Source organism: Calypte anna, chromosome 5A (assembly GCF_003957555.1).
Source record: "Calypte anna isolate BGI_N300 chromosome 5A, bCalAnn1_v1.p, whole genome shotgun sequence".
In the NCBI taxonomy this organism is placed as follows: Eukaryota; Metazoa; Chordata; class Aves; order Apodiformes; family Trochilidae; genus Calypte; species Calypte anna.
Window position 1 is genome coordinate 15,774,464 of NC_044251.1, and position 23,864 is coordinate 15,798,327.

The 23,864-nt window shown below is 35.7% G+C and overlaps 1 protein-coding gene across 1 annotated transcript in view; it reads right to left on the reverse strand.

The window, feature by feature from the left end:
* Positions 1-23,864, reverse strand: part of PRKD1 (protein kinase D1) — a 125,295-nt gene that overhangs the window by 70,761 nt on the left and 30,670 nt on the right. The gene's annotated exons all lie outside the window — the stretch shown is intronic.

The following is a 23,864-nucleotide window of genomic DNA, read 5'->3' on the forward strand; positions in this document are numbered from 1 at the left end:
GACATTTTTTTCCAAATCTAGACTCTTACCAAACAGCAAACAAAACACAGAGTTGACACATCAGAAACACAGCTCAAAATGGCTGTTAAATTTTGCTTGTGTGGTTACAATTGAAAATTGAGTCTGTCAAGTGGCTGCTGGCTGGGGCCAACCCATCACAGCCCAGTGCAACTAAATATGAAAAATCCTAAATAATAACACTTCTCTCTAAAACAAAGAGATCTGAATCAAAATTAGTATAACTATTTCTGCTATCACATGACACTAATATAGCTCTTGTTTTCATTTAAAAGATTGAATTTCTTTCTCATTGACACTTCTGTATGGAAGTATCTCATTTTGAATTACTGCATGTAATGCATGATCAATACAATTTGTTGATTATGTCTTGGAAATTGATTTTCACTAATATGATGTAAAGACTACTTTAATGTAACATCACTTCTGACAACTAAGTATAATTTGTCTTCTTCGAAAGTTAGCTTTTTTACTGTTACTTCCTCAGCATTTTGTAAATATTCTACAACAGCTTCCAAAGCAATGAAAATGACACAGTTGGGCAGATGTAAAGAACAAGTAAGTTAACTCAGACATTGAGAAAACAACTCTAATATTTTTATCTTACAAAAATTCCAAAAGTTCATGCAAGCAAATCAAAATACTCTTGTGTAGATAACTTCCCTGTCATACAGAGATTAATTCAATAGAAGTATTTTAAAAAGTAGTAATAACAGACATTACAATGAATCTCAAAAGAGAAACTGCTCTTTGCATCCTCTTGAGCCAAAAATATTATCAAATATACCACATTTGGATATGCTGCATAATTTCCCCGAAAATTATCAGTGGCAGGAGCACAGAGGCAAAGCCCTTACAGTTTGTGTCTTCTGCATGCAGTTTCTTACAGAGAGTTTCAGAACACTGTTCTGCTAACAGCAACCCATAAATGCCACATTTCCTAAGGCAACACCGGGACCTCAGCAGAAAGGCTCTCACAGCTCCTGCAGGATCCTCTGTACAGCCCAACAGTGGCCACCCCACTGCAGAATTATGGAGCTTCCTGTGAAACACGTAAGAGAAGAACATGGCAACAAGTGTCAGTGTTGACAAGCAAGCATTTATGTCAATGCTTCATGAACAGATTGCAGTTCTCACCAAGAAGGTTGAGAACTGGAGCAGAAATTTTCATGCCCTTCAGGGAATAGGCAGAAAAAGGATGATAAATCACTAACAAAATCAAGTATTTTTCTAGTTCCTTTAATGAAAAGAACTATTTCTGAAGCTACAGTCTTACTAATTCTATGCTGTACACTGTATTTGGAAAAACAAACTCCTAATAAAAAATATTAAAAGAAACCAATTCAAGAGCAAATTCTACACAACATTAAAAAAGAATTCACCCCCCCAAAAAAAGTCAAATAAAAAAACCAAATAAACCCCCCCACACACAAAATGAAACAAAAACAAGCAAAAAACAAAAAAACAAAAAAACAAAACAAAAAGGTCCAAACACCTCAAAGTCCTTCATTTCTGTGAAAGTCTACACAAGATGTTTTTTAGCTATCTTTGAACAAGCATAACATCAACTCAGGAGACTCAGTCAGCTACATAACAGACTACACAGACATGGAAGTGACTTTCATCTTTTTATAGACTGTACAACTCCTTATATGTAGCCAAAGTAGTATGTAAACTACTTATATGAAGTCAAAGTTTCTTTGTAAGAGATCTAGACAAACCTAATCAAGGTAAGAGATCTAGAGATAATATGTTTATACGTCTACTCTGCTTCCAAAATACAATTAACTTCCTTCAAGATAGATGCCAGTTTAGGTAATTGCTTAAAGATAAACCTAAAACTTTTTTTTCCTTTTTTGCAAATTAACATGACCAAATTAAGACAACTCTTTTAAAGCACTCTCAAATAAATACAATTTAGATAAGATAGCAGACGTCCCTTACATTGTCAGTAATGTGTTGAGAGTAATTTTGAAAACGACGCTTTCATTCATTCACAAGGATTCCAGGAAATACAGTAAAAGCCATTTGAAAAAATAATTATAAGGGGCTTTCTTCTACTGAATTTGATAGAAATGTGATTTTTTTTTAAGAGTAAGCAGCATTTTGGTTCAACTTTTAGTACTAATGACTAATTTTCTTCTCAATCAGTTGTCTGTTTAACTTCCATTTATTAATAACTAAGATCCTTATTAATTAAGGGTAAGGAGACAATACCAAATAAAAGGATTACTGGAGTCCTTAATCTTATAATGAATATAATCAGGAGGAGATTATAGCAGGAGAAAAAGCTGAGGATGCTTATGTTGAAACTAGTTCAGCATGACAACACATACCTTGAACCAGTTCTGCACAGAGTGAGGTGGCCAACTTATAAATAAGAACTCATAGTATCATGTTATACACATTAATTCCCCATTCAGAATGTGTCTCAGAAAAGCCAAAATACAAAGGAGCAGCTGTCCAGAACAGCCAGTGAAGAACATTAGGACAGAAATGTGTGTAAACAATTGGCTTATGCAAATTGAGAATCTCTTTGCAGATTTGAGTAAGGCTTGTCATGGGAAGGCTTAGGATTCATTGACTGCAATGTTCTAAAGGATTTTCCATGTCAATCACCTGTTTGGGGATAGGAAAACAGCATGATTTTACTTTTTTAACATAGCAGACTTTATGTATACATAGACTTCTAGATAGTGAATTTCTCAGAAAGAGGTACTTTGTTTTTCTAGGCCCTCCTGTCTAGTTTCAAAAAATTTCAGAGCTTGACTTCACACACAAACACATTACTAATCATTAGGCCAGGTCAAGATCACTGAAGAATGAGAAACCACTGGAAGATGCACAGGATCACAAACCATTTTCTGTCTCTGTAATGAACACACTAAAAGAAGCTGGAAAGGTAAGAAATAAAAAAAAAAATCCTCCCGAGAGCAAAGTTCTAAACTAAGATTCCCCCACTAAACATCTCATCAAGAATACTGTTTCTTTTAAAAAGTTCTTCTAGCTGCCTTGTTTCAATTTGAATTCAGTGCATAACATGCATGCACTTTCAGGACTCAGATATAAAGATTAAACATAAGCTTAAGTCTCCTGTGAATCTAGGAATGCTTAGAACTAGAAAAATCATTTGAAGAGTAGCGTATGAATAAACCTTAAAGTTAATTTTTTTAAAATAATGTCAAAAAACAAACGCACTATACACAGAAGCTGCCAGGTTGCATAAGGTGCTTTAAAGTGTGTGTCTCATATATTCTAAAATTACAGTGTTCAAAACTGAAAGTTGATATAAATAGAAAACTTACAAGTTGTAGAAAACCTCCTAGGAGAGTCAGAAGATATGCAGGAATATCACTACCACATTACTGACAGCATATTTCATGCACATTAGAAGCTTTGCTAATACTTTTGAACTATAACAATTCTAGAATCCATAAATACTCATCAATCACTTTACTTTCCCCTCTTCCCTCCCTGAAACCCCCAGTTCGGGAAAAGGCAGTATTAGGAATAAATGATGAAATGCTTTCTATTCTAACACCAGTTCATAGGGATATTGAAGAGGACTCACTGAAGCTGCACACTCACATTGAGAAGTCAAAAAAACTTCAAAGCAGAACGGAAAGAGTTGTAAAGTCAGTGGTTGGGTTCTGGAGCTATCACAAGGAGGAAAGCTTTTCAAAAAGGGAAATGGAGCCACCTGCATAACTGTAGGCTTCCCAAAATAATGGAGCAAAAGATAGACATCTCAACAAATGAAAACATAAAGGACAGTACTACTATTTAACTACCACCTTGGCTTATGGAAAAACTAGATAACTTGCTAATGTAATGAGGAGACTGAACAACCACAACTTAACAGCAACACACTGCAAAATACTGTGTCAGGCCTCGGGAAACATGGAATGGAAGCTGCTCTGATGTAACAGAGAGTCCATGCTAAAATGCAACAAGGAAATCCAGCTAATGTAGTGGGTAATTAGATGAACATGTACTCTTACTGAATTGCTTTTGCAATAAACTGAGGGATATCAAAGAAGTATATGGATTTATTACCACTGCTTTTGGCACTGATGAAACTGCAACTGGAAATCTGTACTCATAACTGGCATTTCATATTCAAGAAACCAGAATGGCAGAAAAAGATTTCTGGGAATGATAGCATAATTAAGGAACTAAAAGGCATGCTATCCTGTATGTGGCAGCAGGTGATTAAACTGTTTAATTTCTAAAAGAAGGTCAGGATGTGATCTGATCATTTTCAAAAGGCACCAATGTGAGAAAGTAAAATCTCATTATCTGTAGATTCATCTGCCTTGCAGACAAACCAACAGCAAGTTCAAATTTCTGTCAGCTCAGACTATGTAGAATTAGACTACACAATTATTTTGCGGGTCCAATTTCTTTCTTTTAAGTAACTAAAACAAATTCTCACTGAAAAACAAATATAGTTTCCAACACTTTTTTTTCATGTGTGTATATATATATATATATATACAAAGGTTTTTTCTATTTGAAAATAAATTAATTCAGACAACTCTGAATTTCTTATATATTAGGAAAAGTTACCATAGCATCACACTTTCATAACATGTAACAACACTTCTTTGTTTGCTTCCTTTTGCTTTGTTTTGGTTTTTTGTTTTTGTTTCATGATGACAAAACAGGATGATGAGGAGAAAGAAGACAGATCAAAGGAAACTTTGACAGTCTAGTTCTGTTAGTAAGGCAGGAAAGGAGATCTAAGTTAAATATTCAAAATTAAAGATTAAAAACTTTTAAACCATTTAAAAACTGGCAATGACTTTTGGGGGAGATTGTGGCATCTCTAGCACTGGAAATTCTCAGAACAGGTTAGGCAGAGAAGAAGGGTGAAGATATAGCTGCTCCTGACTGAAACCAGAGCAAAGCCTATCGGGTCTTTCTATCCCTGTATCTACATCTCTTCTGAAAGAAATTGAAAAGGAAAATAAAAATAACTTTCAGTTTCAAGTAAGGCAAAACTACTTAAGCCACATTCCTACAGCTTAATGTTCCTTTCTTTTCCGGTTACCTATAATTCCCATTGTAACTTCAAGAGGACAAATATTTCCCTGTTTGTTATCCTTAACTGTTGTGTAGACATTTCCCTGTGACACTAAGTAGCTGCCACATTTCACAGGGAAAGTTTTTGCCTCTCAGTGTGGGTGAACACATGTCCATCCCCATCCAACAAGTACTGACAGATTATTTGACAGTTCCATTTCAAACAGACCTATCTACATCAAGAATACTTTTAAATATCAAGACAAAAGTTACCTTAGAGTTTAACATGTCTGGGATGTGCACCTCAGAAATAGTATCTCTTGCAGATCAAATGAACACAGTCAGTCCTAAATTCCTCCATGGGTTTGCCCATCTTCAACTACCCACTCTCATCTTCCACTACTTGTTTAATTTTTCCAGTACAGAGTTTCACACTCACTAAATCTCATCGCTTCTCATACAGAGGGGATCAATATTCCACAGTATTGTTCCCAGGGTCAACAACTGACTGGAATTTTTAATCTCATCTGTGCCCCTTTGATGCTGTGCTTTACATAGGTCCCTTACTGGTTTTGATGGGACTGAAGCTCCTCTGGTGCTAAGAAAAGTTGTAAATGTTTCTGTGAATCTATAATAATTTAATCATGTCTCTGAATATTCAGTTTCAAGTGATGGCTCCTGCCTTCTTGAAAAAGCCATATCACTCAATGCACTTTTAAAAAACAGTTCTAAAATGTAGTTTTTATTCATTGTGCAGTGCTACAATATTCAGTTGCAGAACTGTGTTCCACAATTGATGATGGATTTTTAAGAAAACATGGTGGGTTTTTTCAGTCTTTTTAACAATGGCTTAAGGCCATAAAATAAATATACAAGATTTGACTTTTTTTTTTCTTATTTAAAGTCAGAAAAGTTGGCTTACAAATAGTGCTGAAATGTACACCAAGAATAAAAAGATAAAATCAGCTCCTTGAAGCTACTGGTACACAGGGTAATTTCATGTAGAATACCATATTAGAAATATATTGCTTACAGCAAGGAAATTATGGCTTCCTGCCTTTCACAGAGAAACTGAAGTCTTTGGCACAAACCACAATATTTTGAAGAGCATTACAAGCAAAGTCAAAATTCTGTTCCTGCCAAGGGAAAGGCAGCTGTCACATTAAACTAAGAAAACTTTTCAGGCCTTCATCTAACATGTGAAGAAACCCTTCTAAGTTCTAATAACAAACGAGTCATTGTAAAATAATCTCATTTGCTTGAAGTTTCAGCTATTTGGCACCCAGCCAGCTGGGGGTAAAGAGCCTGACACTTAATACACAAAGTTCCTAGCAACTAGAAGTCTGCAGGGAGCAAGAGATTGTGTTACAAGCAGCTGAGTGAACAAGATCTCAGATATTAGAGAGGAATATATATAGAATTAAGTTTTTGTGGGCTTTCTTAGTTTTTTGTAAAAGATCAGAATCATAAAGATGGGCAGAAAGCTTCAGAACCAAAAAGAGCTGAACCCTCATGTCACATAAACTGCGTGACTACAACTGGGAAGTGAAAATGCTAGGAGACATAACTTATGATGAAAGGAAAATAGAGGGAATGAGACACACACATTCATCACCACTTTTAAATCCAGTAATCTAATTAAGCTGCTTGAATTTTTCTGCTTATAACTAAGAGAGTCATCTTTTCTATCAAGACCAAAAAACCCACCTTTTTTTCATTCATAAATATGGATGATTAATGCATTTAGCTGTGACCACATGGATACATTGATTTTTTTTTCTTGAGTGTTGCACTGAGACAGAATTCTCAGTGCTCTTCACAAGAAAGAGCATTCAGAGAATATACCAGAGTCCAAGCCAGACCAGGTGCAGCTGCCTGTTTCTGCTCTGCACCCTTTATGCATGACACTTACCCAGCATTTCCCATGGTCAATATTGAATATACAAGGTGCTCCATACATGACATCTATGGCTGCACACTTGCTACCCACATGTCACCCAACACCCTTTGCTCAACCCAGATCCCAACATTTTTACCCACTCCTCAAGCATTGCAGGAGTCACTGTGATAATAAATATTCAATGAGCATTTAGAAACATAAATTTAAGTATTTTGCCATGATCTGTTCAACTGTTGATTCTCTAGAAGTTGCAATGCTCTTACTATGCATCACTAAGTCACAAAATAAGGGATGAATGTGTTACCAAGATTATGACCCTTTCATCATATCAGATTCTCTGTAACTGCAAGGAGAAAACTTAGGGCTTCTTTTTTTCCTTGCAATACTTATCAAAGTACATTAGAGAGACTATTTGTTCTTCTTAAATGGTCACTTTTTTTCCCCCTCACAGCATCACATAGTTTTACTCAACTAATTGTGTATTATCAGCAGGTAATTTCACCTAAACTATTTCTTGCCTCTAAAACCACTGAGTGCCTAACTGTGTGAGAACAAAGCCAATAAGCACCCATCTGAGCACAGTGATCCAGCATGCTATCTGGAACTGCCAACACATATGGCTTCAACAACAACTGACATTTCAGAAGCCTAAACAATCACCAAAGAACACTTCATGGGTTATGTCACCTTTTATTCACTTCATGCAATGTATCATTAGAAGCATATGATCATTACTATGCCTCAACATGGTAAACAGGCACTTCAAACTGAATATAATGCACACCAATCTGACTTTTTGGAATTCTCAACAGGGTAGAATGACCAAGGCCATGATTTTTAAAAGCATCTTATAGTTACTCTTATGTATGGTACACTAAAATCAAATTCTAAGAACTAGAGTCTCTTGGCCCACAATAATTTATTGTTGTGCTGACCACTTGTAATCTATACCACAGTAAAATCTACAATGCATTAAGAAACCTGAAAAAAGAGTAAAATTGAAAGAATGAAATAGATAACTGTGTGTTAAAATGATGCATGTAAGCAGAAATTCTGTTCTGTACATGATTCACCAGCAACATAATTTCCACCATTGTGTTACTTATGCACAGCAGAGAAAGGGTTTTTTATTATTCACATAAACTTAAAATTTAGTAAAGAGAGAATAACAACAAAAAGAAAGAAAAAAGTAGCAAAAAGCAAGCTTAGCAAAGTAGAAACAAAATGTCTGCATTATCATAGAAAGCCAAATCTGAATATAGACCAAGTGACTGGGGCCAGAAAAAATTTGCATGCACAGATGTGGATATTATATCCAGAGACAGGTGCACATTCAAATCATAAGCAAGTTTATATTGTGCTCATTGGTTTCTGACTATCCCCTTCTTCCTGCCCACTGGTCCTTCTTTGGACCTATCTGATTAGGGACTGACAAAATCTTAGACCGCAACCACAAACCTGGTGGCACCAAGAGACTCTGTTTACAGCCTACAGACATCTGTGCAAATAATCTCCTTGAGAAAGCCAAAAAAATTCACCACTCAGAAAATGACAAACTACAGAGGAAGCCATAGTAACTGATTGTTTCCAAAGATACAGAGCAATATACAGATATGAAAGGTGGGGCTTCTAACTTCAACCATTTGAAAGATTAATAAGTAAGGAGCAGGCTAGAAATCTTCTTTGCAAATGTTCTTCATTTTTGCTCCAACGTTTATCTAACAAAAATATGGAAGCAAATGACCACTCTGTGCTGACTTAGAACAAAAGTCTGGATGAAGACAAATCACCAGCAGCTTGTTCTGCCCACTGTGCATACGAACCAAAGAGCCCATGCCAACTTCCCCATGCCACACTAGTCTCCCTCCTTCTTTGCCCCTGAACTACAGCTGGCTTTGAGAGAAAAGCATTCAATTTCATCCAAAAGCCCACACTGCAAAACAATAGAGTCATCTGATCCTGAATAAAAGTAGTTATATTTATGAAAAAGCTGAACGGAAAAAATGAAACCAAAACCCAACAAACAAACAAACAAAAAAAACCCAAACCAACAATAAACAAACTATGCTGTTAAGTGGAATTTAAACAGAAAGAAGTCTTCATACTGGTATTTAAAAAAGTAAAAAAATAATTCTGCCAATGATTACTCCTGCCAAACTGGAAGAAAATCCTTCTGGTTAAAATGAAATATGCATAAACATACAGGAATGACAAAAGACTATTTTTTTGCTTTCAGAGCACTATAATTTTACCTAAATGGTAGGTGTTCCTTCTAAACAGAATGGCATTTCAAAGAGACATCCCATTCTGTATTTCAAATGCAGCAGTCATCTCTGAAACAGGGCCTTAAGGAAAATTTTGAAATAGCAAGAAGCAAATTAGTGGAAAAAAAAAAACCAAAAACTTATCAACTCTATTTTGAATAAAAACATAATCATCAGGAAACAAATGTGCCTCTGCCTACCCCTCTTCTCCTTCCTCCAAAGTCTGTGCCTGCACAAAGACACAAGAAGCCACTAAACCACAGAGTCCCACGCCTGCCAACCACAATGGCTGAATAACTAGCCATGTATCAGCATCATTTTATATTAATGTCTTCCCTTGAGATTTGTAAATTAATAGAATGTATAAAGCAAAGCACTATCTGAAATTAAAGGTGAACATTTAAAAATCTGTATTTTTTAGCAGTTAACTCTTCTTAACTGAAAAGGTGAGTTTATGTCTTCATACCAGCATACATCTTTCTGCAGTGCCTTGGGTAGATCACCAGGTCAGAGGGCTTTTTTCCCTAATGACCAAAATATCAACCTTGCTATACAGATTACTTTTGCTAATTGACTTTAGTTTTTTACCCTTCACAACTATGCTTAGAGGGAGAATAATAAGGAGGGAATATGGAGGATTAATTCAAATATCAATGCCAGTATGTTTAGCCAATGCCACTGAATAAGTGTGATGAGAGGAGAACAGGGCACAAAAATCTTTGAACATTCTTTCCAGAATTACAGTGAAGGATGACTTGGGTCCCACAGCCATCAACAATTTCAATCTCTCTGATCCCTAAGGAAGAGCAGAAAGGAGAATTTTAGACTCTGCCTTCCATCTAGGCTTCTTTGGAAGGCCTGAGAGTAAGGACATGTACTGTACATTTATATACACAAGTACACTATGTCAAAGGCTACTGATAGCAGTTGAAATTCCCACACTTCTTACACTTTTACTTTATTACTTTTATTGACCTGCTTCCTATGTCATGTTTACTTTAAGTATCAGTGACTTCCTTTATGCATTTGCCTCCTAATAGAACAGATTACTAAATGCACTAAAAGAAGCAAAGATACAAAGTTATACTAATAAGTGAAACTACTAATAAAATCCTAGCACTTCAGTAGGCAATGGCATCTTTTACATGTCTTTTAGCAGCTACAAGGTACTGCAAATATCCTAGGAATGTATGAGCTGCTGGTGTAGACTGCTCAAAAAAAGAAAATCATACACTGCAAAATAGGGCAGACATAGAGTCTAAATTCAGAGACTTCCTGAACCTCAATGCTTGATACCAGCAAGCTGCAGGTTTTTTTTGGTTTTTTGTTTGTTTGTTTGTTTTTTACCACTAAGCTTTTTTAATTTTTATTATAGTTTTTACAAAATGCAGTGGAAACCTAGGTTTCACAAGAATATTGCTGTCATCTCACATACTTCACATGCATTACTAGCACAACTCAGACACTCCTGCCCCCTCAGGATCAGGTCAAAGAGAAGTTATAAAATACTGATTTTTCTGAGTTGCCAGTCTAAGGGAAATCTATCATGTCAAGCAACCCTTTTCATCCTCTTTTGAACTCACCATAAACTCCTTCAGAAACAACTCCGGTGCTCACAAGTACTTACCAAATTAGACATCAACACTCTGCCTCATACCCGGGGGAAACACTGCTACATTGTTTAACAATGGCCAGATGACCTCACATTCAACAGAAACTGGATCATAAACCAACATTTTGAACTAGATTTTAGAAGTCAATTAACACAGACAATTTCTACTGAAATCAAGACGTGTTAATTTATAGCAAAGCACAGCCCAGATAGAAACACATTTTTAAAGATACTATGTGAGGATACAAGGTCTGATGTTTATAATGTAACTGTACAGACCTCTACCAAGAACTGCAATGTTGCATTTCAACTTAATCAATCAAATACAAAACCTAAGTAAAGAAACTGAAACAAGACCTGTGCCTTAGGTTCCAGACATATTCAACAGAGGGATCTGTTCATGCCACAGTAAAGAACACTGCTAAGAAATGAGTGTGGGTACAATGCATAATCCCTACACTCTACCATCAACAAATACATAAATAAATATATAATAAAATTGAATAATTTAAAAGAACATAAATATAATATGCAGAAAACATATAGTGTATTTTATGGGATGAGGCAAATTTTACGTTAATCTGTCCCAAACAACCTGACAGAGAAAAGAATAGTAGTCATCACATACATCAGGATCTAGAACAGAAGTAAAAGAAGCAAAACCAAGATACAGCCTAACAGAAGTGAGTATTAGGTGACTATAAAGACAGTCAGACTGCACATTTAAAGAGGATTCCCTATCTTCAAAGAAATGTATCTTCAGGATAGCTTTTCCAACTAAAGCCCAGGCAAAGAAAGCCAAATCTTAAAAGTCAAGTTTGGCAATATCTTGACACGAATTAAATTCTATGATTGTCTGCAACAGCAGACAGGAGATGCTTCTCTGTCCTAGAATCCTATTTGAATGTAAAGGAAAAAACATGCCCATGTTGCTACTAATCTTACCAAAATACTAAGATATTACTAATCTGTTAATCACTGTTATCCTCTTACAAGTAGGCATAATGAATAAGCTGCTGAGGCAATGCAGAATCTTTGGAATCAAACTGAAATTAAAGCTGAAATCTATTTTATGGTTTTAAAATAGTATTTAAAACATTAACTTCTATCAATGTGCAAATGTTTTAAGACATGATAAAAGTGATAATTTCAAATAATGAAAGTTTTTCTGCAGAAAGTTCTTCAAGATTAATAGAAATATGAAACCAAACTCATTAATTCTATTTTTATCAGCCCAGAATTTCTTTCCTATTGAACTGATAATTTTTGTAAATTTTTCCTACATAACTCTATTACTACAATGTCTCTCTGTTGTTCTAGTACCTATATACATTACAACAATTTAGTTTGGATATCTTTAGAACAAGCTGCTTGTATTAGTGGTTAATGTCCAAGGGAGATTTTTGTACATAGATTCATTTCTGAGGTACTGTTGCACAGGTACACTGGAATTACAATCCAGACTAACCTGTACATGTTGGCAAATAAAATGCTGGCATAAAGGAGGTGAAAAAAATAAGTACTGCTGCAGCTGTGATGATGTAGGAATTCAAGCAGTCCTCAGTGGTTCTCAAGCACTACCCACCTTTCCCTCTTGCTTGTGGAGGCTAACAAACTCAGGGCTGCTCCCTCTGCTAATATCTCTTTCTCTCCGCAGGTTCCAACCTCCTGTTCACAGAAAGTGCAACACAGATTAACATAACTAATAGTCCAGAGCAACTGTTCTCAGCTCTACGTTTTTGCAGAGCTTCTGGTTTAGGCCTAATGAAGGGCTGGCATGCTTTTTTCAAATATATCAATCAACACAAAAAACGTTACCTCGTCCTACCACAGAAGCCAGAGACCAGAGTTCTAAATGCTTTCTGCCTTATTTTTGAATTTTATAATGAAAAAATATAAGTCTTTAGAAAGCCTTCAGCCACACCTAAAAAGCGGCTACTTCCAGCAGGTTAATTATTTCTTTCCAATAAAGCTTTATGCTGCTACTGGCATGCATACATACCTCCTGTGGTGTTTCCAATATCATTAAAATTGTCATTATCTTCTGCTTTAAGTTTCATACTCTTCCAGCTTAACAGTACTTCAGCAGTCTTATGGCTTTTTCAATGGGTGGGATATTTCAATTTACCATACCTATATAGGCAATTGCTACAAGACTACTTCCAATTAATGCTCTTTTCATTCTTCTGCATTCTTCATATGTGAAGCATTTTAATTATTAATTTGTTTCGTAATTTTATATCTTGTACTTTTATAATTTTTTTACTATTCTTAAAATAATATATTCCTATGTAATTATTTTCCTAACTGCATATCTTCCATCACCCAGAAATCTTCTGACAACTTCCCCCCACATGCTTATCAAGTTTTTAGATTAAAGACTCAAAGTAATACAAAGCAATTTCATTGGGACTGAGGGCTGATAGAGCTAATCACCACATTTGGTCATGGTATCTGCAGAGCCAGGTCTTAATACTTGAAAAATTCACACATTGTTAAAGAATGATCTGCTGCTCATTGTTTAAAAGGCAGCTTTCTGCATTACCTTTGTCACTGGTCTTTGAAAACAGTTCAAACAAACTTAAAGGAAGGTTGCAACACCACTAACACATCCTGCCTGCATTTATGCCACAATGACTGCAAATAAAGGGTATCAATCTTTGGTGGGTTTAAGTTTCTTTTGGGAAAATTCAGTCAATACTTCCTGTTTTAAGCACCTAAAGCTAAAGCAGTTGCAATAACATTGTCTTTTTTGACTGCCTTCTAACTGAATGAATACTCTGCTTGCCTGCTAAGTCTAACTGACACAAAAACACCTAAGCACTTAGTGCCAGAAATTCCTCCATAAGAACGCCAGTCTTTAAGCAAGCAAAAGGTAAAGTAATATTGTTTTTAAGTCTACAAAACTGAAAGACAGAATGCAGAGCTTGAACTTCTAAGTCAAATTTCCCATTTCTATTTTAAGTGAACACTATTTCTAGGACATTCATGGAGCAGTTTAAGGAATGTTCATTTTGCATTGGTATTGGTACTTAGGAAAACAGTAACCACTAATATGCAAACCCCTCCCAGCTCTTGTCTCCTGCTCCTCAGAACTGAGCTACCACAGCACAAAAGGGATGTCTATGCAGCAGTGGACATGATGAATGTGTGCCACTGTGGAACAGTGTCTGACAACATTATTTGTCCTAATTTAAATGTCAGCAGAAAAAGTTGCAGAAAAAGTAAAAGCAATTTAATCAGAACTTCGGCTGAGTGACTACACACCTTTGCCTCACAGAGCTAAATACCCACTGGGTGTACCACACACACAGTCAATCCTGACTTTATTTAAAAAAAAACAAAACAACTCCCAGCAGAAAATCTGCACTAACTTTCAACATTGCTCTCTTCAGCCCTGTCTTGGGGCTGAAAAAAAGGTAAATGTATGGTTATGTATACATGTACAGACATAGCTACATGTTTATGTCTGTCTGTATGTTTGTAAATACACAATAAAAATAAACCAATATTTTATATTGGTATGCAAGAGGGGAGGGATGAATCGAAGAGATTACAGTATCACAGGACTCACATTTTCCTCTGGTAAACTATCACTTGTACAACATGTAAATGGCATTTCCCCTTCTCTTGTTTGCCCCATCTTTGGCCAGAGACAACATCCTCTCCATAGTACTACTAGTACTACTCCATAGCTCTACTTCTGTATCAATGATAAGTGGAAAAGAGAAAAATAAAGTTCATGGGAAAGCACTCGTGCTGTCTGGGCACAATATTTTGTTGATGACACATCTACCAGCAGCTTGAGACTCCATAATATTAGGAATCTAGGAAGCCCACAGATTCCTTTGCATTTGGAGAATGTTAAACTAAAAATCTAGCATCTTCTCAACTTGCATTTTTTTAAGAAAAATGGTGTCACAAGTGATAAGTTTTCTTTTTGCATTTAAAAGGCCAACATAAATTATGCATTAAATTGACTAACTCTCATCTAATCTTTTCCACTGTATTCTTTCCCTGCAGATTTTAACCTAGTATTCAAACAAAATCAAGACAGAGAAGATAACAGTAAGCAGTCTTGGAAAAAAACCTACACCACCTTGATAAGTATATTACACTACCGAATCTAGAACTTGTATAAATTTTCAGGAGGTTTATTAAATATAAAGGTGGCCATGTACAGGAATGCTTTATCATCAGTCACCCCACCCCATAGATACCTGTTACGGAAAAATCAGCAGCAGCGTGTGAGTGTTCTCATGCAATGACAGAATACACCTGAAGAATGTGCACTCAAAATCCCCATGAGCAATGCAGATGTGATTAAATGCCTCTTGTAATGAAAAGGATTAAAATTTAGTGCATAACTGCTGCTAACTTGAAAGTGTGAATAAATGCTGCATTATCTATCTATCTATCCATATATCAAACAACACAGGTGCTTTCAAGGCCCATGGTCTGACATCAGAGGCTTCTGAAGAAAAAAAGCAAACGCTCCTCATCAGCTAAAAAATCTAGTCCAAAAAATGTACATATATAATCTAATTAATCTTTAAAAACTTCCCAATCCTACAATTTTTTTCTCAGGAAGCCATAGTTTAAAGCTATGGCTCAAGCAATCTTAGAATCCTAACAATAAACATCTTGTATCCCTGCTCTAAAAATGGTAATGGAGAAAAACAAATTGCTAAAACACATTAATAAAGAAGTACTGTGTAAAATGCTAGATAATTTGAAAAGTTTTAATAAATATTCATGTTGGACTATCCACTACCACAACAAAAAGAGGAAAAAAAACCAACAACATAAATATGCTTTCAGCATAAAACAATCATTAATTTCAAGTGGTACTTTATTAGTAAGTCTGGAACAAATTTACATAAATTCTCATTACAATATAAAGCACATTTATCTCAACCTTCTAAGCAAAGGAAACTGTGGATAAATTATGGGTTTGACCACCCTCTGTCAGCATGGTGGTTAATGCCTCTCCTGTTTTCTACAGTTTCAGTTCCCTGACACTGTACCTTCTGCAAACTCACAATCCCATCTCTCAAAAAACAGCTATAGACTGACAAAAAATTGCCAATGAATTCAACATCTTTGAACAAAAAAAGTAATTTGAGCAAATAATGGTGATTTTATCAGTTACAATTTTAACAAGTTTGCATTTAAAAAGCTGCCTTCATGCTGCATAATTGCCATGTGTTACTCCTTCATCCAGGACAATTTATCACAATCAATTTGGATTTTTGTCCCCACATTACAACATTCAGTTATACCTGCTAATGTAACCAGACAGAAGATGCACAGATGTGCTCTGTATTCTAATATCAGAAGCATTTTATTGCACAGCACTTAGAATAATTTTAAGGGTATGAGCAAACACTTTTGTCTCACCTTCCATTTTCTGCCCTGCAATATCAGGCCTCTGCTTCCACCTTCCCTTAATTTTCTTTCTTATTAGTCCATTACCAACTATTTAACGATTAAGTAGAGCTCTTGCCAACTTAATGTGCCAAGCTGTAATACAGTTTACCAGAAGTGCCCTCACCTTCACAGCTGGTATTACCACTCCTGCCCACACCTTCCATCCCTACGGGGAATCCCCAGGACTCCTGCTGCTATGCATCTCTACCAACTTCATGTCCACCCAGCAGTTTCTTCACTATATTACAAAGATGATATGTGTCCATGCAATATCTAGCATTTTGGTTTATTTCTTAGTTTCCAGAGGTTAATATTTAAGTTATCCATCCCATATGTGAAGTACATGTATTATGAATTACTTAATTAACCTACTACTGCATGTGATGAAAACCTGGGCTTCCTCATTACTGAAGGTAATCAGAAAAAACAAGCAACCCCAAAAGTAAGCATACTCAAGAATTAAAGAAACAAAGATAATAATAATAATAATAATAATAATAACAACAAATCACCGACAAAAAAAACCCCTACAAATCTGACCTTCCTATTTCACAAAATTGTTTGGGATTTTTCACTTGCTTTATTTTTTCTTCTTACAGTGTCTCAACAATTCTATCAAGACAGCAAAGCATTAAAATAAAGTCTAAGCTTTGAAGAAAAGCAGGGTCCATCACAAAAAAATAAAATAAAAAATAGGGAAGCCTCTGAAAGAGAATGACAATTGAGCAACATGTTCTAAGTAATACTTAATACTAATTTACTGTAAACTTTCAACAGGTAAGTGGCCAGCTTACTGCCTGTACTCTGTCTTTAATAAACTGACTCAAAGTTTTGTCATTTGTTCCTTCATTTTTCCATTTTCCATTTCTCATCTAGCACCAAGAACACACAAAATCTGATAAACTGTTTTGCCTGGGTCTGTACACCAAGTCCTGTCTTCACAGACACAGGTTTGCACTGACTTATTTTCACCTCCTGTACAGCTATGCAGATTCTCCCACAGATGTTAATACATCTTGTGACAGTTTTACACTTTGACAGATTGCAAATGCTGTCAGATTAGAATCGGTGTCTTTAATCAAGTAAATAATTCACAGGGAATCACTACAGGATAGAGCAGTGGGTATGAATGCCCACATTTGTACTTGATGCTGAAGTTCTCAGCAGGTGAACTCATGTCTAAAGGCAGGCATTGCTGTTCATCATATTACAACTCTACATAAAGCAGTGACATATTTTGTTTTTATCACTGTTTTAATCCAGTAGTTCCCCATCAGGTACACAAAACAAAGAAGAAAAAAAGCACAACCCACACTATAAAATATCCATGGGCAGGAAGGGCAGGAAGTGGTACTAGGATCATAAACAAGCTCTGCTAGGGCTTGATCTTTCTTCTCACACCAAACTCATTGTTAGTCCATAGCTGAAGAACACTGTTGCAAACTGGCAAATTGCGTATCCTTTCAGATTATTTTTATGATTATGACAGAAGTATATATAGCTACAAAGAGAAAACAAAGCAACGTCCTGTGACAGCCTGAAGTTAACTCTATGCTGGCTTTAAAGGCAATAAAATAGAGCAGAAATACCCTGGGTGATAGTTTTCACTTCAGGCAAAGTTGTTAAATACAACTTCAAGTTAGTGGTTACAGATGAGTTCTATGAACGTGTTCCATGCTGTTACCACAAATATACAGAAACATTTACCTTCTGCAAATGCTGAGGAATTGCCCTCAGCATTTCCTGGGAGTACGCTGATCTGCAGACTTAAAATTCAGCTAGGTAAGTGTACTAAAAAATTAGCTTCCTACATTTTCTAATTCCAGAAATGGCTGTACTGACACACAGCATTGCCTGGGGAGAGATCTCCTTATAAACAGCTTGGATCACCAATTATCTAAGGTCATATGAGGAAAAATGAGAGTTGTGAGCATGTGGTGTACAGAAGGAAAAAGCAGACAAGTCAGTGCTCCCAAGTGGTTTCCCTTCATGTCTCTTATCCCTCTTATCCCCCTCTACTTGTGGGGGTTTTGTGTTGTTTTGTTTGTTTGTTTTCTACACCACCTAATATGGGTTTTTTTCCAGAAAAAACCCAAACCAAACACAACATTTATTTCTACTTTGTGTATTTGTACACTAGCTGATTTATTGCCATCTTATTCTCATCATACACAACTCTTCCTGCCTGCTTCTACTTCTCAGATTTCTTTCAAATCTTTCAAACAGTTGCCCTCCCTGACCTAGTTCCTATCATTTTCACAGAAGCACAGACTGCTAGGAGTTGGAAAGGACCTCTGGAGAACATTGAGTCAATTTTACCTCACCCAGTGTCTCTTGAGATCAATTTGCTTCTGTTTAAAAAGACAATGGCAGATGGAACTGCCAAGCTCTAGATGCAGATAGGTCCTCTTTAATTCCATTACCACCTTAATTCCATTAATTCACTGCAGTATCTCCGCAGCTTCTACAGCCAAAGCTTCCTAAATTTCCATTTTGCAGGACTAAACATTAGAAGGAAACCTTGCTGATGGTAAAACTGAAGATGCTTCTAGTCTAGTCAGTCACTTAAATCCTTCTCATAGGAGAATTCTGCTGTAACTAACAGGAGAAAAGCACCTACAAAAATGCTGTTACAGAAACACTGCTCTACTGCTTATGTTATCCTCTTATCCACCAGCAGTTAAGGCATTAGTCAGAAGGGAGACCATCAATTAGTCTACCCAAGGAGCACAATCATAGACACAAAACTTTTTTTAACATAACATAAATACACATGGTGCAGTTTTTATACAGTTCCCAAAATAACAACATACTCTTTCAACATACTGAAAGACAACAGTTTCCACAACAGGGCCAGTGTATCACAATATACCCCTTCCTATTGACTGCAGATCCTTTGTATATCTAGCTTGCTGATGTTCTCCAGCAAAGAACTGAAAACTGTTGCTTTTCAATAAAAGAAATCTAATTTTCTTGGTTAAAAATATACAGTCTGATGTTCTGAGAAACATCACATGGATATTAGAAAGAAATCTATGGTTCAGAAAAGTCATCCACCTAAGAAAAACCAGACGTGACCTGTATAAAAACAAGAACTTTCTAAGAACACATTAATTTTAATGCCAGTGTTCAGACAGAGCTATAATTACCATCAATATTAATTTACTCCAAGAAAATTACTGGACTGGAGGGACAAATGGGGTAGTCACTTTAACAGCAGACTTTGTCACTGCTTTAGCCAAATGTGTTCTCCAATGAAATTAGAAAGAAAACAGTTTTCACTTTATCTACCTTTATGAATTCTCAAATATTCTCTCTCTCTACATCAGAATAAACCTGAGTTTTACAGAAAGAAAAATACATTTCACACCAAAACAGCTGTCAGCTACTCATGAGCACATTTTCAGGAGGTTTAAGAGCCCATATAATGGCCCTAGTAGTCCCCAACACAAATAACAATTTTCGTTTTATTACTATATTGCCACAATTTGCCACTTAATTCCTACCTTTCTGTTTTCTGTTTAAAACAAAATTAAAAATAAATAAAAATTAAAAAAACCACAACCGACAAGGCAACTTTGTCTAAATCAGTGTAAAAATATCCTTAAAAACAGATATTAGAGTAAAAAACCATCTGTCAATTATGACATAATAACAGTTTGTATTGGTAACAACAAACAACAGTTCTGCTTTTGGGTCACTTTTCACACATTTTGATGGCTTCTATAAAATGCACTGGCAGGCTCAAAAGTTGAAAGGTATGCAAAGCAAAGCTTTAGTGAAATCAGAGTCATCTCATTCTGCAGTCTTAGGCCTATTAGAAATAATAGCAAATACTGATCTCCACCACTAACTTAGCCTACTAATTAGAAAGCAGCAAGGAATTTTACAAGTCATTTTAGTCTCAAATTCATTTTTAGGTGCAAAAATTTTAAGCCACTGTGACTATGATAGGAGTGGTTTGGGTTTTCATTCTCATTGTAACTTCACTTGCAATCTAATTTCTTTAAAAGCTAATGAGGTAATCTGAACTACACTGCTAGCAAGAAGGTTGGCAAAACAGTTCTTGAATTGAACATGACAGCAGTTTTCATTAATTTAAGTTCAATATTAAATTTATTTTTAAGTAGGTTACCATATTTTAGATTAAGTTTACTATTCATTCAATAATAGCATTGAGAACTGTATTTAAAAAATAAAAACCAAACCCAGCGCTGGTGAGAAACCTTCCAATTTTCTAAACAGTGACTCTAGCCAATAGCTAGATTCTCTTAAAGAACAAAGAACTACTACAAAGAACTTCTGTCTTTGTATTGCATAATCTAAAATACATACCGTAAAAAATATGAAGACAGAAAATCTAAAATGAAAGCAAACCACATCTATAAACATAACCATAACACAGAATATAAAACAACTCAAGTTTTCACCACCCGCAACTCACACCAGTTCGGTGTCATAATCCCCTCTTTATGCAAAATTACAATACTTGTAATCAGCAACTGTAAAACACTGTTGAAAACCAACTTACTTAATCGAGTTCTTTCTGCATGTAAGGAATGATGATTCATTGACTCTACATGTACCGGCATCTAGCTCACAGATTATACTCACAGTCACTTTTCTACCATCATCAACACAAAGTAATCTAGTTTTCTAGATGAAAGATTTGAATTAATAATGCAGAGATGTTTAACACAAAGTATTCATTTCACTCAAGATGAAGAGCTCAGTCGGCAGCAGATCAAATTTAGTAACTTTAGCAACTAATACAGTGGCTTTATTAGCACTGCCTTTTTACCCCCTGCAAGTTTAATACTGTGATCTAGTACCATTTATTATCAGTCCTCTGTCCAATTTATCAGTTACTATATCAGACACGTGGTTTGCATCTTAATAGGAAAATATGATAATCTATAACAGGATTCCTTTTGTAATTTTGCAATTTGTAATAATTGCTTTTAAAAATAACCAGTTCTCCCCCTATAGAAATTGCTGTCATATTGCTAATCTTTCAGTAAACAACTAAGAGTGCAAATAAGATCATTCCAGTAAAAAACAAAACAAAACAAAACAAAAATCGTACATGATCTTACACAAAATTATCCTCAGTAGGCAAAACTGAGGAAAAATATAGCTATGACAACAGAATTCATTAAACTGCCTAGCGGTGTTAGTAGCTACATAGCTTAGTGTTTATCCAGAAAGCATATGAAAATTGAACATCTGCACGATTAACTACACAGTAATGCCAGGTTTTTCCTTTTTCCTCAAAAGCCCTTTCACACCTGAGAACATTAAGCACATTTTACTCCATTACCATTTCTGTTACACAATTAGCATCGAGCGGTGCATTCTCCCCATTCTCCACTTCCCTGCCCCTTCTCCCCAAGCCAACTTCCCAGTGCAGGCTGCAAGCAGCAATCAGAGCAGGCACAGTTGGAAGTCAGCGCTCAAGGTACTTCAGTAGTTTAATCAATCCGTGTGCATTTTAAGTGAGTTATCTGCAACAAGAATGGTGGTATATTCCCAGCAGTGGCTGCAGTGTTATTCTAAGCAAACAACAGAGAGCAAAAAAATGTTTTCCTATTAGGGAAATGAGAGGTATGAAAAAAAATAACACAATCAATTCTTTTTTTTTTTTTCCCCTTCTTTTTTTTTTATATTCTTCAGGTTGGTATCAATGGCCTACTGACTGTTCATGGCCTGCAGTTCTTCTGTGCATTTAACTTATGGTCTGTGCTGCAATCAGAAGCCTGTAACAATGACGAGTTATTAAGACCCTTGCTTTACAGGCTGACTATACAAATCTGATCTATCAGTATTGTTGGCTCCCATAACAGCAACTATGAAAATACTGGAATGCTAAAACAGAGCATCTTAGTTTTCTGGATGTAGATGTTACATAATATAAGATGGAAGCGGTGTAAAAAAATTCTTATTCACCTTCCTTTTTTGTTCAGGGTTTTCAATTTTTTAAGATTGTATTTTGCAGTATTCCAGATACCAAAGTGACAATTCTTCTAATAAATAAATGCAAGCAAAAATGTTAACAGTTCTACTAACAGTTTAATACTTGTATATAATTACTCTCTGCTATTAAAAGAGTATTCCAGTACTTAAAGGATGGCTACAAAGAGCAAATGGGCTCCGTCTTCACAATGAGCCACATGACAAAAAGAAGGGGCAAGGAATATACTTTGCACTAGGAGGTTTCACCTCAACAGAAGAAAGAAATTTTGTACAGTGAGAGCAATTAGTCACTGGGACAACCTACACAGGAACGTGGTAGAGATCCCAAAACTGAAGGTTTCTGAGTTGCAATTGGACAGGGTGTTGAATAACCATAATCCTATTTTCTTTGCCACTAGAGTAGAGTAAAAATTTAACATAACAGTGTTACTTGACTACGTTATTGAGCTCACGTTGGTTCTTTTCTGGAAGTCTGCTCTGTAGCTGTTCATCAATTGGAAAAACATGGGAAACATCATGTTTGGCAAGAACTCTGTTGAAGTCTACTTTTATTCAGCAAGGCTGTAATAGTGAAGTAACACATGCACTCAATTGACAATGTATGATGGAGGAGAGGTTCACTGAGATACAATCTGTATTTAACCAAACTAGGTCAGCAAACTAAACCATTATTGAATGGCCTGTCATTCTATGTAGTTTGTAACATACTCAGCCACAGTACAGAGCTTTTACAGTAACAGTAAGGTCTGTATATGACTTTGCACTGGTAGCAGATCAGACATAAGCCATAAAAAAGCTGGTTTGGGTCAGCTGTATAGAGAACTTTTTAGAACTCTTTATTGATTTCTCATTAAAGCATCTGTGCAACTTACTTACCTGTTTGGAGGCAAATGCCTCTCATGAGGAAACCCAGACTTAAGTACTTCTTCAACCTAAATGCCTGAAGAAGAAAAGCACACAGCTTTGAACTTGGTTTGCTTTAAGTTAGCTGAATCAGGTGACAAGATGACATACATCCAACAAGTGCTAGCTTTTAATTAGAAAAACATTTTAAGGAGACTATTTGAAATTACAATGTGCATATTTTAACCTTATTTTTAAAGGCATGTCTACATGTCTTTAAAACAGATTACAGGTTACAAACTTGTAAAAAAATAATCATTTTGTAAGAGTTACAATTACTAAATTGAAACAAATTAAAAATACTGTTCCAACCAAATTTTCTGCCAAAAATGCAAAATTATGAGTATCTAAACAGAAAGAAATTGTACTTAAAATTTAGCTGTGTCTGTTATTGTCCAAAATTTGCTAATCAGTTCTCCGATAACAATTTACACTGCCCTCCTACTGAAATAAACAAACAAAAAAGGCCTCGGATTTAGGCAGTCTTTGATGTTGACAGAATTCACATAAAGCTTTTATTTATAGACACACACGTATACAAAATATTAAAGAAGTAACAGTGCTACATGCAGACATTGCCTTCTTTGCCTGTTTCACTTGTGAACACATTTTAAATGAGCTAATTGAGACAACACATTTGCAACTGCTGTTGCTTTTTCTCCAGCTTTTACTCACAATTCAAATCTCAAAATAGCTAATCTAAAGCATTCTGGGGATAATCTATGGATACTGTACTTCA